Genomic DNA, 15,506 nt, shown 5'->3' with positions numbered 1-15,506 from the left:
CAAGCAACGTACTTCAGTCATTGTGTTACCTGGCTTCCTGAGAGCTTCCTTTCCCTCCCATTTCCACACATCCTTCATTCAAAGCACAGCAGACCCAAGCACAGCTACATTAACCATATCTTGACCAGACTTCTCCAGGCAAAAATAGCCTTCAGCAAAGTCCTGACTACTTTCATTCATAACCAAAGCAGAAGGTGAATCCCACACATCCATCTGGTACTGTTTGACTAAATAGCCTTGCTGGAGTCATGCCTTTGAGATTTTTCCTTTCCAGCTGAAAATGGCAAATTTTGAGGAGTTAAGTTTCTTGGACAGAGTTGTACAGCCTTGAAGCTAAGCTTTCCTTCACCATGTGTATAATTTTATTGCATTCATCACTGTAAATCTATTGAATTTGTCTCAGTAAAAATAAAACAAAATCTCCCTCATCAAGTACATTACAGAGGAGTGTTAAGGTGAATGGCATAAAATCATTTTAGTTTCTGTAGCTCTTTTTCAAACAGAGTCTAATTTTATGTCATAAGCAGTAATTGGATTGTTCATCAAGCTAAATTGAGTCCTCTCTTCTTCACCTTTACACACACTTGCCCAATATGGAGGTCAAGCTCTTGCCTGTTTTAGTTTACCCATACAATTTCCTTTTTCTCAAGAAGTTAATATTTTTCTTCTTTGCGCTTCTTTCCAAAAAAGTAAAAATGTTTTGATTCTCTTCAGGTAGCCAAATAATTTGTTCTGAGCAGATTAATTACAGATTCTCATACTGTTGGCTTTAATTTCAGGTCGTCCTTGAATCCAAAACTAGCTTTTTTTTGGCCAAAGAGACTGTCTTTTTGTACTGTGCAAACTTGTAGAGCTTTACGATTCAAACGGTTGTGTTTTCAGGATTTAAGACAACTGGTAGTGTACTTGGAACTTGCCATCACCTATGGGCACATTAGCAGGTGTCACTTGGGCTGAAAAGTTGCTGACTGTAGTGCTTCCTTAGCTACTTTCAGAGACAGATAACCCACAAGTCATTCTTTGCAGATGTGGCAAATTCATTTTCAGTCATTTTAGGAAATCCCTTTTTTTCAGCTTGGGGAAAGAGTTTCTAAAGATGCCGTCAGCATCAGTTTCCAGCACCTCTTCTGAATTAGTTTCACACTCAGCTCCTGTACCCGTCCTGTTTCCAGTGCCGCTGATGGAGAGCTTTTGGGTCCAGAGTAACAAAGCAAACACTGGCAGTGGGTACTGGTGGCAGAGCTGCAAAACCTCCAGGAGCACACATGGTGTGGGGTCCCAAAACTTGGTGTGATGGTGTTCCCATCCAGCCAGGGGACACTGCAGTCATGCCAGCTTCATGGGGGGAGGAGAGACCTCTGGGCTTTGCCAGAAAATATTTCAGTGCATGTCACGAATCTTTTAACTGTAAAATCTGGGAGTTTTCTGGTCTGGTTTGTTTTGGTTTTTAATAGGAAAAATTACATTTCCTCCAACATGAAATCATTTACTCTACTTACTTTTTTGGGGTCCTTTTTTCTTTAATTTTCTACATGGAAAATAAAAACCACATATTATTTTGGATCAGGTTGGTCCAGACTGCACCTTCTTTCCCACTCTCTCTCCTCCAAATCTTCGGGATGGGCTGCTTTCCCAGACAACGGCTCCCCCTCCACCCAAGCAGAGCCGCACAGGCGTCACATGTACACTGCCTCTGCTCAATTTCTCCAACAGTTTCTTTGCAGGAAACTCCTTATGGATCCTTCCGGCCTCCCTGGATCCTTTCCAGGGCTCCTGCCTGGGCCGAGTTAATCCAGCTCTCATCTTCATGGCAATCTCTTCTTTTTATTTTTTTTATTTTTTTTTTCCCGGAGGTTTCTTGTACATTTTAATTTAGAAAACAAATCAGCCCTGGTCAGATGACAATACCAAATTAAGCCTGCACCTTTTTGTGTATATAATGAGTTACTCTTGTGCTTTTCCCCCACCCCACAGACAGAGAGCCACTCCTCTGATGCTGAGCCCCATGTACCCAGCCAGCACATCACAATGGCTCTGGCAGCAAACTTCCTGGGAAGGCAGCAGGAGCCACAGCCTTTCCCACCCAGCACCAGCAGCCAGGCAGGGAGGGGAGACCCACCACAGCACAGCCCATGGGGTCCTGGCTGCACTGCCCCACCGGGGCTCAGCGTGGGCTGGGAACAGCCACAATTCAGCACACCTGTGGAAACAAACCTGGTGCCAGTGAGCCCCTGGGACGTGCCCCAGGGAGACCATGCTGGTCAGAGCAATTAAAGTGGGTTTATGGTGCCTTCTCCACCCAGTAGTGGGGGAAGATGGGAGAAGGGGCTCCAGGGCCAAGGCTGAGCAGCAGAGGCGATGCGTGGGAAGGAGGGAGAGCAAACTCTGCCTGACTTGCAGGATGAGTCTGCAGAGGTGGGTGTATGAAAACTCATCTGTTTTCTTTAACTTTCCAATTGAGCAGTGTAATCTGGGCAGAGGAGGTGTGAAGGGGGGAACCCCAGCACTCTTTCCCTGTCCCTCCTTGTCTTCAAGAGCAAAGTTCTCTCGTCAGGGAAGTGCCCTTGGGAGAAAGAGGGACTGGGTTTTTTCAGGTGTTCTCTGGTGCAACCCCTCCCATGACTGGTGACCCCAGCCATGCAAATGACAATTAAGCATCTACACAAGCACTCAGACCAGTGTAGGAGTTTCTGCTTTGGTTTTCCTTGCAGTACACGTTGCCACTAACACTTTTGAAAGCTAGTTTCGAGAGAGGCAAGTGAGATGAGAAAACTCTCACTAAGAAATTAGAAAGTCAGTAGTTTCAGAGTTTAATCCATATAATGTGAGGGGATGTGCCAGAGGGATGAGACAGCACTTTGGGGGCTGCTCCCCTGGAGCACGACATGCCTGCTGAAGCACAGCAGCGAAGCACCTGGCTCACCCCAGGGCCACCCTGAGGGCAGGTGATTCCTTGAACCTCCCTGTTATTAGGAGGAAATTCTTTGCTGTGAGGGTGGTGAGGCACTGAACAGGTTGCCCAGAGAAGCTGTGGATGCCCCATCCCTGGAAGTGTTCAAGGCCAGGTTGGGGCTCTGAGCAACCTGGCTAATGGAAGGTGTCCCTGCCCATGGCATGGAGTTTGTGACTAGATGAGCTTTGAAGTCCCTTCCAACCCAAACCATTCTATGATTCAATAGCAACACTTCTTGCTTGTAAGCTGGTAGGTGCTGGAGACCTTTGGCAATGTTTGTAGGCACAGGGTGCCAGGGCATCTCTAGCAGTGATCCCAGCTTACAGAGAGGGATGCTGCCTTTAGCAGACCAGCCCCTTGGTATTGCTGCCAGTGACCAACAGGGCCAGGACCATGGCATTAGCAGGATGTGAAGCAGGTTGTCCTGTCGTAAAGAGCATCAAAAATGCATACTCTACCCCATCCTTTCTAAAATATGTGCATGTACCAAATAGTGATTAAAGAAATAAAACTCGGTCCTAAAAATAATAATGGAAAATTATTGTTATATTTGTGGTTCCATTGTACATTATCTATATGAGCTGTACAGGTCTAAGAAGTCATTGATTGACTAATAATGTTAAATAACTTCTTATATAACACATTGTGTCCTTAAAACATTTTTGTGGCGGAAGGATGTGCATTTTTGGTGACTCAAGCGCACAGTCTGAGCTCTAAAGCAGTGGTCAAGCCTAGGAACAGCACATCACTCATCACTGCTACCTCCTGTCCAGGGGTTGACCCCAAACCCCCCGTGTCCTGTCGTCACGGGCAGTGTTGTGAAGTGTGGGATAACAGACGCCGTGCGTGTCTGCTGACGCACTCCAGTCCCCATGCAGATGGCAGCACGGCTTTCCAGTGTCACTTCCACAGCCGGCCGGGCTGGCTGATGGAAAACACAGAAAGGCCTTTTCTTTTGGGGCAGATATGTATCAGTTTAATGTATCTGAGCTGCTCAGCTTGAAAGGAAATACACTGAGGCAGCCTGGCCCTGGGGTTTATGCTTTACATAAAGCTGGAGCTTTATCCTGACTCTCGTGCCTGCCTCAGTCGGGTCTCCTCAGTTCGAGGGCAGTTTTGGGGGGAGCAGAGGGTACCTGTGTTTGCCTCCCAGTGCCAGGGACCTCTCTTTCCAGTGGCTCCCTCAAACACACTCCTGATGCTCTTGCAGAACTGGTGTGGACCCAGCAGCCAGCATGGTACGTGGTCAAAATCCTTTGGGATCTTTTGATGGAAGAAATCAAGACTTTAGCCTCCCTGGGCCTTTTCCGTGCTTAAGAGGGCTGACTGCACATAAAGCCTCTCACTTGCTTAACCCAGTGAGTCACGCCATGCAGCACTGGACTGCACTATGTGAAGGCTCTAAATACCTTTGTTTCTTGCATTTTTCGTGCTTCACAGCCATGCTTCATAACCATGACGAGGAACGAGTTTAAGCCTCTGTGGTCGCACATGCAGTTAATCTGGGCCGATTCTCAGCTGGAAGATAAACCCAGTCAGTGCCTGGGGTTCCTTTCTCCTCCCGTCTTCTCCCAGCCTGCAGCTTGGCAGGCGGACACCCTTTGGCAAGGCACCACATCCACAGCTTCCCCCGTTCGCTGGCTGTGCTGTCAGCACCTCGCGTGCTGTGCCTGCATCCCAGCGAGCTCCTGAGCATCCAGCCGCCCCGGCAGCCTTGGAGAGCACAGGGGGTTTGAACCCCGCGGGTTCCAGGTGCTGCTGGCATTGAGACCTGGCCTGCAGGGATGGCAGCCACAGCAGGACACTCGCCGATCCCTGGAGAGCTTTTTTTTAGCTCCCGGTTGTTTTGTGGCTGACTGATCGTGGCAGCTCAGCACAGACTGCTTGCACAAGTTTTGCCTGCTGGATGCTCTTCCTCAGCACTGACCTTGCACATGAGGATGGGAAAAGAGCAGTGTTTTCTCAGCTCTGTTTTCTGAATATCCGCTTGACTTTGGCCAATGGGTTCAGTCAGTGCTCTGAAATAAGTGAAACCACACATCCCAGCAGTGCCATATTCTGTCTTATAAAGCAAGTTGCCACCGGAGACAGTATCAGGAATAGTTTCAGCTGATGAGAATTTTCCAATTTTTGTTTTCTTCTATAAAATTTTGCATCATATAAAGAGCTAGCCAAAAAAAATTGAACTTTGAAGAGGAAAACACAGTCTCCTTCTTCAGCTGGCTCTATTCTTCACATCTTTGGTTATTTTCTTCTTTCTGAGGACCAGTAATTTTGCCCAGTTAAAAGGAACTGGACTGATTTTGATCTTCTACAAGTACAACTGTAGCTATTCCTGAATTATGCCAGAATAAGTGAGATCAGAGTTGGGCTCAAAATCCTGCTTCTCCAGAGCTTTATGATCAAAGTTATGTTGTGCAAGAAACAGAGAAAGGGTGAAGGGAACAGAAGACAATTAGCTTTATTGCAGTCCAAAGAAGGGTCAGTGCATCAGCTGTGCTACACACTTTGCCCTTTGGCTGCCTTGCAGAAAGGAAAACTCATGTGCCTCAGCCCCATCCTGGCTCTTTAAAGGAGGTGAACTTGCATCACTTTCATCCCAGCTGATTTCAGAGAAGGTGAAGTTGCATCACTTTCCTCCCAGCTGATTTCCAGGCTCTGCCTGGCTGCATTCTTGGACCCAGAGATGCTGCTTGCCAGCAGTGCAAGCCCCATTAGCCACCCGCCATGACTGGGGACGTTTGGCTGAACTTGTGCCTCTGAGGTTGTTCCTGCTCCCTCCAGCCTCCAACCCGCTTCTCTTTCTTCAACAGGTCAATGACTTAGCTGCATGGCACATGGAGCACAGCAGTGGCAATCCCATAATTTCCTGTTTCTGCCCTCTGCTAATTGGAATTCTAGACAGGAAAGTTTGGAGAGAGGAAAATGCTGTCTGTGCATCAGGTCTTGGAGAGGGTCTAATTTTGGATGGCGCAAAGCGCTGAGGGATGTGTGCAAGGGGGAAAAGCAGAAGCATCTGGTGAAAGGCTTTAACACAGGCTGCCAGGCAGGCAATAGATGAGTGACCAGTGAGTCACTCAGCAAGCACTGAGTCAGGGAGACCTTGCTGTACAGCCTCTTACTGGGCTGAAGAAGGCTCACTGCTGGGGGGGCCAAATCCTGTCCTTCTCTCATTGCAGTGTCCCAGGCTGCAACCTGGAGGGGACTGAACAGAGTGAAGAGAAAATCTCAGTGTAGGAGGGATGATCACGTTTGGAAAAACTTTGAGCAATAGTGTTAGTATAAATGCTGCTGTCTCTAGTCTTTCAGTATTTCAAGTTCCTAGACCAGAATTGCAGTTCCTAGACCAGATACTACCCAAAGCAGGCGTCCTTGCCACAGATGGATGCATCTCCTTGAGGGGTGCATCTCCTACCAGAAGGAATCAGGCCATTACCTGCTGCTGCCATCTCCAGGCTGTTGTGACAGAAACCTGGCTCAGTCAGATCCTGTGGCCTTTGATAGTTTTATTCCTACTCTGCTAAAGTGTCTCACAAGCTGGGATGCTTCATAAACTCTCAACAATATATATTTACACAGCCTCAAAGATTCCCAAAGAAATCCATGTTGTGGTTTTACTCACAGATAGAGTAATGATAAAAGAATGAAAAAAAAATTATAGAAGGAAACATGCCCCAAAATAACTAATTTTGTTTTGTTTATACTTGAAGTTGGTTTTGCTTCTTATTTTAGGAAGACATTTTTTGTTGAGCTTCCTGTATAACTTCATGCATAACTTTTAAGTTATGCTGTGTCAAAATAGAAGTCAGTGCTGACTATCAGTATTTATGCATGAAGCAATTATTTTAGAAGGCAATCAACACAATCTTTCCTCTGTACAGTTTCCATCATGATTTTAAATTGCAAAAGGGAAGCTTCGGAAGGAGTGTTCTGTACAGAGCTTCAGATAGGGAATGCATCCTGGTTCCCAGATTTAAAAGCAAAGGTTGACAGCGTTTCAAGAGTCTGTGTGGTAAGGACAATGGAAAAAATAGTATTTTAGCCTTGGTTGTGTACAATGTTTAGGCCAAGTTGGATGGGGCTTTGAGTAACCTGATCCAGTGCAAGGTGTCCCTGCCCATGGCAGCGGGGTAGGAACAAGATGATCTTTAAAATCCCTTCCAACCCAAACCAATCTATGGTTCTTTGAATGTTTACTGCCAAACTGCTGAATGTGAGGTTTTGGGTTAACCCTCCTTTGCTCCCCTGTGGCTTTGCAGACATTACTGAAGCTCAGAGCAGTGCCTTGTTCCTGGTGGTCTCAGGTCCTCCTTGCTCTGCCGATGCAATTAAGAGATTCAAGCCTGCCACGATGGAAATCCCTATGGCTGCGGGGCTGTAACCCAAACTGGAGTTTGCCCAGCTCAGTTTATGCTGCACAAGACATCAACAGAGGCCTTGCTGACTGAGTTTGTGCAGAGTGGCAGCCTCCAACAAAGATGCAACACCATCAACAACGGGAAGAGATTATACTCACACCAGGAGTTTTGCTTCACTTTTAATCGCCACCAGTTCTTTCTTGCCAAAATTTTCAGTGTTGTGTTTTTGAACTTGGGTCCCTACATTATCTGTCTGGTCCTGCAGTTTTTGGGCTCTATAATAATACACACTCACACTTGACCATTCAGTTAAAGCCTTAAACAGAAGACCTGAATATTCTATTTGCAAATCTGGCCCTCTGAAAAGAGGTGGGAAGGGAAGGGAAGGGAAGGGAAGGGAAGGGAAGGGAAGGGAAGGGAAGGGAAGGGAAGGGACAAGGTTTTTGGACAGGGTCTGTTACACTAACAGCCATAAAGCAGCCTCTGAAAGTGAGGCAGTGTCTGCCACTGCCAAACAACCACGTTTCATTACTTTGGAGCCACATTTTGGGGCTCAAGCAGCTTGTTTAAGTACATTTATAGTGCCTCACCACTACGGGCAGACCTGCTGCAGCCTCACCTTGGGTGTCTGTCAATTCTGTCTGGCACTGCAGGGCAGCTGTCTTCCAGCCCTGGGCATGGGGCTGCTGCTTATCCCAAAGGACATGGGGGATATCAGGATGTGGGCTTTGCCACCCCCTGGAGCAGCAGGGAAGGGATGTAGCAGTGCCAGCCATGAATGCACAAATATGCTGCTAAGGAAGGGAGGTGAGAAACAACTCCTGCAATTAGAAGCACAGAGGTGATTGTAAGTAGGTAAACTGCCAGAGCTGGTGGAGTGCCAGAAAGGGATTTGGCCAGGACACCACAGCTAACACCTGCATGTTTACAAGGAACAACACGGGATCATTGACTCCTCAGAGCCTCCCACCTCCTCTATCGCCTCTCCCCTCCAGCAGCACGGCACTGAGGGGCAACATCTGGTCTGCAGTTGACATCAGAAACATCATTATTATGAACTGGTCCGGCGAAGACTCAGCCTGAAAACCGCAGCCTAATGAACCTCCAGCCCCACACTGTGCAAAGGCTCCCAGCCCAGCACTGGCTGGTCCAGGGATGGTGGAGACTACTGGAAAACCTCTCCTGCAGGCTGCCAGGCAGCTATCAGGCCAGATTGGTTCCTGTAACGTGTGAGCTACAACGAGAATGCAGCGAAAAATGAGAGAGCTGACCACAGGCAGATTTCTTCCTAACTGTGTCACTGGTGAACGCCGTAATTCCAAGCCGGAGGTGGGAGAATGGGTTTGTTTTTACAAGAAACCTGTCGACGGAGAAAAGAAAAATTTGAAGAGAATTTAGCGACTGGCTGAATTTGGCAAATAATTTCAGCTGGAGAAAATAGCTAAAATAGTTCAAACTTGGAGCGGGGAGTGGGAGAGGAGAAATTCTGAAAATCCATTATTTGCACAGCTCTCCTCCAAAGAGCTTATATTATACTGCCCGCTACCAGCTGGCCCAAGATTTAGGTTGCCTAATATTTTCCGTTATAAAAGATTCTTTCAACGTTTTTATTTTTTTAGAAGCTCTAACACCTCCATTGTTTGCAGTAGGCCCTTATAATTTGGCAGGGACAAAGCCCCTGGGCTAGAGAAGTGCCTTTTCTTTCATCCATGAAATTCCAGTCAGGTTTGGCTGGATAAAAAAAAAATAATAATAATCAAAAAACACACACACACAAAAACCTGTTAAAGATCACCATTTCCCTTCTCTCTCTTATGTGCCTCAAGAAAATATGCTGGCGGACCGCCAGCATAGCAAGTGAACGTGAACGTTCTCATTAAATTGAGCCCAGGTTGTCACCAAAGCAGCCGTCCAGACTCTGTTGGGAATGTCTGGGGGCTTCCAGGGCAGCTGCAGCAGCAGGAGAAGAGTTGCAGGAGACCAAGCACCACCCCAAGGAGTTTTCCCGACAGGCAAAGGAGGCAGAGAGGGGAAGGAGCTCCTCCTGTCACTGATTTAAAAGACCTGGCAATCCACTCTCCATGCCTTGGGGCTCCTGTCCCTACTTTTGAGGCTGGGAAGAGAAGAGCCAATTTCTCGCTCAGCCAGCTGTGAAATAGCAACACTAAGCCACGTTCCTCTTTCTCCAGGACCTTTCTCTTCTCCCTGGGAACAGCAGCAATTCTGCTCTCCTCTAAAATAGCTAACCCTGCAGTCTTAATTGTATCAGTCTATTCTGTGATGCTGAACAGACAGTGGGTTTGGTGGTTGTTGGGCAGGGGTGTTATAAGCACTGAAGAGAGGATAGTTGTCTTGGAAAAGCTTCTGGTCCACAGTTTGGAATGGGGCCAGCCCAGAGACTGCACAGGAAGAGATGAGAGTCCAGGAGCCAGGCTTACTAGGGAGGCAGCTTCCAAAAAGTGATCAGGAAACAGAAATGGCACCATGTGCACAGAAATGAGCCTTGAGAGCTAATGGGAGTGGAACAGGAAATGGGAAAATTTGGACATCACTTTGTGGGAGACCTGGTGAAGGCTTGGAAGATCTTAAGTAGTCAATATAATCCACTCCTGGCAGAGGAGACTGTGTTATGAAAGTCAACATTGAGTGCAATATAGCAAGATGAGCACTAAAGCAGAAAGGAACATAGAAATATATCATTTAGTGGTTCATCAGTCTGGTTTTGGCCTCCACAAGTGATGTTGGAAAGGATGGCATACAGAAGCTCTGCAGCCAGCAAGTTCTTGCCAGTTGTGAAAATCCTAGTGCAATCGTAAATAGCAAGAAAGTGGCTTATGTCACAAAGTATCAAGTTTTATGAGTCTTCCCAAATTCGTTAGTATTATCCAAAAACTGGATTGGAAGTCAAATATCAGAGTACACCACACAGAATTTCAACTTCTGTGTGCAGATCTTTTCATTCCCATAGGTGTGTAGCTGTCAAGAGAATCTAGCTGGCTTCACAAGGGAAGTGCTTATCCATGGAAAAGCTGTCAGTGTCTGTTTGTTAAAGAAGTTTGGTGGTCACCTGTGCACAAAAGAGACAGAAAATCAGAAAGTTGCCTTAGTTCTGTCATCTTGCCCATGCTCTGTGGGTTACATGTGCAACATTCAGGCATGATCTGACCCTTTGCTCCATCCAGAGAGGGGCACACTGAGAAGCTGCTAGCCAGGCTCATCCCAAGGCTGAGCTTTGACAAGAGGTGTAACTTACTCCAGTGGACAGGGTGGACAAGGGCTGTATGGCTTTTGGAACCTGTTCTGCTCTGTGTGCAGGGCATGACTGCAGGAGCTAATGGGCTGTCTCTACCTTTCAGGCCAAGTAGATGCAGTGGTAAATATATTGGTAAAACATGAAAGACTGAATGGTAGCAGTGGGAAGACTAGAGTGGGTACCTTCACCTCTGCTTGAGCATTTGCTTTACCCTGAGGATGGGTTTCTAAGTCAAATGTGAGGTGGATGGCCAAAACTATGTCAAAACTTGGCTTTGCTTTGGTGCCAGTTTAAAAATAAAGCTTCTTTCTCACATTTGAATTCAGAGTCAAATCTGTGCCCCTAAAGGGAAAGTTGTAGTTCAAAGATGGGTCTTGGTACTGATTCCAATTTAAATAGAAAAGGTTGTGTAATTTTCCCTTCAGCTGGATAGTGTATTAATTAGCACAGTAATTTCTGGAGTGCTACTAATAAACTATATATTCAACAACTTTGGCAGTAAAAGCCATCGAAGCAAGCATCAGCAATTCTTGAAGACAGAATATGAGTAGGAGTACCTGAAGACTCTTTCTTTGGATTGCAGAAGTGGGATAACTTGTCAGGAATGAGTAAATTGCAATCAAATATGTCTAGAAATCAGACTAGCTAAAGATGGAATAATCAAAACCATCAAAGCTTGGTGCATAATGGGTTGAGACAAGTAGTCCGGCAAATATTGTTCTAATATCATCTTAGCCACAAGAGCTGCTCAGATGTGTTTCTTGAAGACATTTAAGTTAGCAAATAGTACTCATCATTAATCTTTTATAATGGCTTTTGGGAGCCACAGTTCATTTAAACATTTTACATTTTTATTACTTATGTATGCAGGGCAGCAATTAAAGCTGTCGTGGTCATATAATGAAGACTAATGAAAGCAAGACGAAGGCAGGTTTTCATTTTCTGTCAATCTGAATATCCATCTGCTTCTGCCATCTCCCTGCCCCCCAATTATTTTTTTTTTAGGGAGGGAGAGGAAATGATGCTTGGGTTTTGGGGTTTTTTTGGGGGTTTTGGGGGGTTTTTTGGGGGGTTTTGGGTTTTTTTTTTGGTTTTCATTTGTTTTGTTTTGTTGTTTGTGGGTTGTGTTGTTTTGGTTTTTTTTTGAAAGCAATCTCCCCAGCCCTGAGGCATTTAACCAAACACCTTTACAACTGTCCAGGATGAATTGTGAAGACCAAGTGATCTTTTCTTTTTCTGGCATGGAAGAAGCATCTCTCTTGGTAATCAGACAAGTACTGCAAAAGACTCAGTCTTTCTCAATGCAAATAAATGTGAGTGATGCAATAACAGCATCTTTATGGTATGTTTTCTTGGCCACTGTGAAGTAATAGTTTTGGAGGGGAGACAGGGATTAGTCACCCCACAATTAGTCATTCTGCAGTGTAGTTTGATACTTGAGAGAACTGCATTTCAGAAATGTGGTTCTGCAACCATAGGACCTATTTTCAAGTATTTTCTACTTTCCCCTTCTTTCAACTGGGAAGAGTTTGTTAGAAGAAAAAAAAAATCATTCACTTTTTATTTTTCATGCACTTTCTGCACTCATGTGTCCCTATTTTATCTTCTAAAAACCTCGTTTTCCCTTTCTTGGGAGCTTTGACCAAAACCTGAGTTTGGGAAGTGCCTCCATCCTAGCTTTTCTAAGGCAGAGCCCATCAGCCTGGCCAGGCACCCTGCAGCTAATGCTGCAAAGAGGGTGATGTGTGCGTGAGTGTGTGTGACACATGTAGGGCCACTGCCCTCTCACACGTGTCTCCAGCAGCCTGGGAGCCTGAGAGGGGCTGGTACCCCATCAGGGCTTGGCAAGGGGTGGGGAACACAGCTCTCTGGGCACAGAGCTATGAGGTGGGGTGCTGGAAGACACCTCCTTTCCAAAGGCTGTTTGCTGCCTTGGGAAGAGAACAGGGTAAGGGACAGCTGCTCTGTAGGTTTTGTCTTTTGTGGCAGTCAGAAATTTTGCTACAGAAAGTTTGTTCCCTTTGACTGGAATTCTTGTGAGTCAAAAAGGCAACGCAGATGTTTCAAAGTGTTAATCATAAATATCAGGGGAGAGAGAACTTTATGGCAGAGCTCCCAATGAGTAACAATGTTTGGCCTCAAATATTTTAGCTGGTAAGATGTCACATACTTCTCTGTGCATGACAGCTCTGCAGTTGTCTTAACCATTTCATTTTTGGAGTGAATAGTTGCAGTCCAGCCCACATGTCACAGACAGTGTGCTACACCCCAGGGTCTGCACTGGACACATGGTTATCACTGGTCCAGGCACCTACACCAGACCTAGTCCTCTCCTAAGATGGCTTGTTTCATCAAATCTCCCCTCCACAGCAAAAGCCTGAATCTGCTTTCCAACCAGCCTTCCTCCCAGCTCCTTGGTGTTTCTTTGTTGCCAAACTCTATAGTCTCCTGAATGTATTCCATGCATACCAAAGCCTGCTTGACATTTGGCTCAATGAATCTTTCATTATTCTTCTTGTGCTGGTATAAATAGAGTTAATATCTTCCTGTTTCAGACATATTGTTGTCATTATTAACTTACCAACCCAAACTCCAAACACAAAATTCAAATCTGGCAGAATAAATACAGAGCAACTCATGGGCCAAATTGATTTGACTTTAAACAACGTTGAAACAGATGAAATACTGTGTTTCATTTGGAAAAACAGCAGCTGTGTCTGTACAGTAACTACTGTGCTTCTCCAAGGGGTTTTTCCCACATACAGGGCCAAACTCAAACAAATGTAGCTTGGGATTAGAAGGTAAAGCTCCCCTTAAATTCCTGGATCAAACTGTTTGAAGATGCAAATAGGGTTACTAGGTCTGAAGTCAGGTGAAGGTGGTATGTACCACACCAACTATAGGTGCTCAGTGTAACATCTCTGCTGATGGCAGTCAAAACCTGGGTAGGAGAACTCCAGCCCAGAGGACACAAACTAAAGACAGAGACTCGTTTCTCTACCCTTTCCTCTCTGGTTAGAAGCAGATGCCAAGGTAGAAGCAGATGCCAAGGTCTGTACTCTGCAATCATCGTAATTTGCAATGATTTAATATTAAAATGTCAGCACCGATGTGCAAGGAATTCTGTTTCTCCTCAATCCCAGTGTGTGGTATCTCTACTCAGCTGGCAAATTCCCACAGCCCCGGCATGGTCTAGACCTCCCACACCCCAAGGAGCACAAACACGTTCCAGTTGCAGACTGAGCTGCTTTCTGCTGCACGGGAGAGCCCTGTTGGGCACAAGTCATCATTTCACAAGTGATGGGGTTTAAAAGTGAAGCTAACCTCGAACAAACTTTGCTGAGCAGACCTAGTAGAAGTGGTGTCTGCCTGTGTAGCTCAGCAGGGAATTGAGGTGTGTGGTACTGCCCCCGGAAGGAAAGTCCCCCAGAGAGAGCGCCCTTCAGAGCTGCTCTCAAGCACTTCGGTGCCATTGTGATGGAAGCATAATCTGAAGTGATTGTTATCTTAATGCAGTTTAACTTTTAAATCCTGATACTTTCACTGAGAATTCAAAATCCAAAGCTGAAGTTTCACTTCTTTTTGCTTTGCTGATGGGTTGCAGAAGACCTTGTAGGGAAGGGGAGAAGCCAGTTTTCCAGTGGCACTTCACAGATTTCTTTCCCTTTATTCAATAGGGTGTGCGTGGTACAACTGCCTTCTTGAAGTTGAACACTGCACTCCAGCTGTCTTGGAGTCAAAAAGGGAGGCATATCCTTGAGGCAGCTCCAGTCCTTTTACACAGGAATGATGTGAGGGAGAAAATCGAGGCAGATGCAATTAGTGAAAATTAGAACCTGCAGTGCAGCTTCTCTCTCCGGCTGCTTTTGTGCAGGGCTTAGCCCAAAGCAGCCTCCCCCGAGCCTTGAACTCCTTACAGCCTGACAGAAGGAAGATCACTACAAGCATCAGGTATTTCTTTTAGTGGGAAGCCTGGTAAATACGCTTTCCAAGCCAGCAACACCTCCAGTTGGCAGGCTTACTTGGCAGGCTCCAAGGCACTGAAGTAAACACGCTCTGTTTTGTGAGATTCACCAAAGTGGGGCTTATCCCTGTCCTGCCTCTCAAGAGAGTCTGAGGAGCCAGTTGTGACCCTTTAATGTAAGGGTATTAAGTAGCCAAAAAAATGGAATTGCCTGAAAAAGAGTTGCGCCTTAGTTATGACAAGTGATATGGAAATAATTTGAGAGTGGGATTGTGTTTCACTATTTTTTTCCCCACAATTTCAATATATATTTAAGTCTATGTTTTTCTTTTTTTTCCCCCACAATCTGACTGTACATTAAAAAAAGGAAGAGTCAGTAGTGCGTAAAGAGAGAGAGTGGGGAGCAGAAGACAGTGCAAAAAGCTGGGAGAAGCAGCCAGTCTGAGCTGACCACTCAGATGAGCTGCAGGATCATTTAGAAGTTATTCCAGAGGCAGTACACAGCCTGGGATGGGTGGTCCCATGGTGTGGCATCTCTCCTCCACCTGGCCCATGTCCAGTCTGGCTCTCCTCTGCCTGACCTGCTCCTTTGCCAGCAGCTGCCCAAAGCCAACAGACCAGAGGAGTCACACCAGCATCCAGAAATGGATTAGGGCTGAGAGACGTTAAACTTTGCCTTACAGTTTGTTTGGGAAGGGTGGGGAGCAGTCCACGCAGAAAAGAGATAGAGGGGGAAAAAAACCTAGAAAAATAAACTGCAGACAATATCTCATTGATATAGTGTCTGGGGCTGGCACTGTAATGCAAGCAACATGCAGAGGAGGGAAGAAAGCCCTGGTGCTTAGAGTAATCCATTATTTTCACTGGTATTAACCACACTTCCCTGCCTCCAAGTGTCTCCAGAGGTGGTGGGGGCAATTTCAGAAGGGCCACCAGGGCATTTTTGCTTCTGCTGCTTTGCCCACACTCTCGTTGCAG

The sequence above is a fragment of the Sturnus vulgaris genome, chromosome 1, assembly GCF_052056855.1.
Source record: "Sturnus vulgaris isolate bStuVul1 chromosome 1, bStuVul1.hap1, whole genome shotgun sequence".
Taxonomy (NCBI): Eukaryota; Metazoa; Chordata; class Aves; order Passeriformes; family Sturnidae; genus Sturnus; species Sturnus vulgaris.
The sequence above is the reverse complement of the archived record's forward strand: the minus strand, read 5'-3'. Positions refer to the sequence as shown.